This window comes from Hemicordylus capensis, chromosome 1 (assembly GCF_027244095.1).
Source record: "Hemicordylus capensis ecotype Gifberg chromosome 1, rHemCap1.1.pri, whole genome shotgun sequence".
Lineage (NCBI taxonomy): Eukaryota > Metazoa > Chordata > Lepidosauria > Squamata > Cordylidae > Hemicordylus > Hemicordylus capensis.
In genome coordinates, this window is record NC_069657.1 from 47,488,265 (window position 1) to 47,490,044 (window position 1,780).

The following is a 1,780-nucleotide window of genomic DNA, read 5'->3' on the forward strand; positions in this document are numbered from 1 at the left end:
CTCCAGTACAACACTGGAAAAGAGCCAGATGACCATTGGTTTCAGCCAGGCTGATGGACTGGGGCCTCTTTCTCTGATCTCTCTCCCTGTGTCAAGCAATGTGGATGAATGTGTAGATGAATTCTATGTAAATTGTCCAAACAGAAAGGTTTCATAAAGTCTGGAAGATGCTCATGTTTGGTTTTGGTGGATCTCCATGAAAAGCTTTGGGGAGTGCAAGCTTGATTTTTACATGTCGTCATTACAAAAAGTGGTCTATGGGTGGACTGCTTCAGTGAAGGTCTGTTGATTGATACTGAAGACCACAATGGGATACACAGAAAGAGACAATATCTCAGGTATGTAGAGTTCCCCAAGCCCCATTTCCAGCACACCTGCTTGTTGGAAGACTGGGACTTTGGTTGTAACCTGAACAATAATAATACCAGCTCAAATTTTCTGATCATCACTTTGAGGCAAGAGAGGCTGCCCATCCCTTGAGCTACCAGGGCAAGGCAACAACTGGAAGATATTTCAACTCTTTCAGGACAGATACATAGAATGGTCATGACTGCTAACTGGAACCTCCATGTATGGAGTTACCATGTCACTGAATACTAGGGGCTTGGGAGGGGAGACAAACAGCAAATGAAGTGTGCAGGGCAGAGCCGGGTGAGGGTCAGTGTTTCAGTACCCTGGTAGCTCCCAGTGAGCAGCTTGCTCCAACATGGATCAGAATAGTGCACAGGAACATAGGAAACTGCCATATACTGAGTCAGACCATTGTTCTATCTAGCTCAGTATTGTCTTCACAGACTGGCAGTGGCTTCTCCAAGGTTGCAGGCAGGAATCTCTCTCAGCCCTATCTCGGAGAAGCCAGAGAGGGAACTTGAAACCTTCTGTTCTTCCCAGAGCGGCTCCATCCCCTGAGGGGAATGGATCAAGCTCTTAAACACTTAAGACTTAAACACTTAAACTGCATCAAGCTCTTAAACACTTCCAGGCTGTTCCAGAGAACAGAGAGATTTAAAGGGGCAGTCCTTTACAGTGGTGGACCTCTCCTCCACTCCATTACATCCCTCTTGACCAATTGCTGGTTCTATTATGCAAGCCCTGGGGGGACATTAGGTATGGGGTGTGAAAGAGGTCAGTTCATTGGGCAGGGGCTCAAACTCTGTGTCTGCTGATGCAGTCTCCAGTTCTGAGAACTTTCAGGATCTTCCAGTTGACAGGTGTTGACTTCAGTCTGGTGTCAGGGTTTAGGGCTGGACCTGGGCCTGTGACTGACTCATCCAACCTGACTGCTCCCTGCCACTTCAGGATCCCCCTTCCATGCTACTGCTCAGGGATAGGGTCATGACACCAGGGTTCTTGCCTTTATGTCCTGTTTGTGGGTTTCCCAGAAACATCTTTCTGATCATTGTGGGAAACAGGATACTGGATTGAATGTACTATTTATGGCAGGGCTGTAGAACTTCAGCCCTCCTACAGATGTTGGACCACAACTCCCATCATCCCTGAGTATTGGCCACTGTGACTGAGGATGATGGGATCTGTAGTCCAACAACAGCTGGAGGTCTGAAGTTGTGCAGTCCTGATTTATGGTATGCCTGGGAGAAGAATGCTAAGATTTTCTCTATCTCGATTGAGCACAGTTTTCTTCTTCTGTACTCCTAAGCTCATTTCCTTCTTAAGCTTTCTGGCCCAGACAATCGGGGCTTCTTCAAGTGAGACGGTCCGGAGGGAAAATAGGTGCACCAAGGTATAGGTGCACCTCTTTCGCGTTTGCACCCACTGCTGT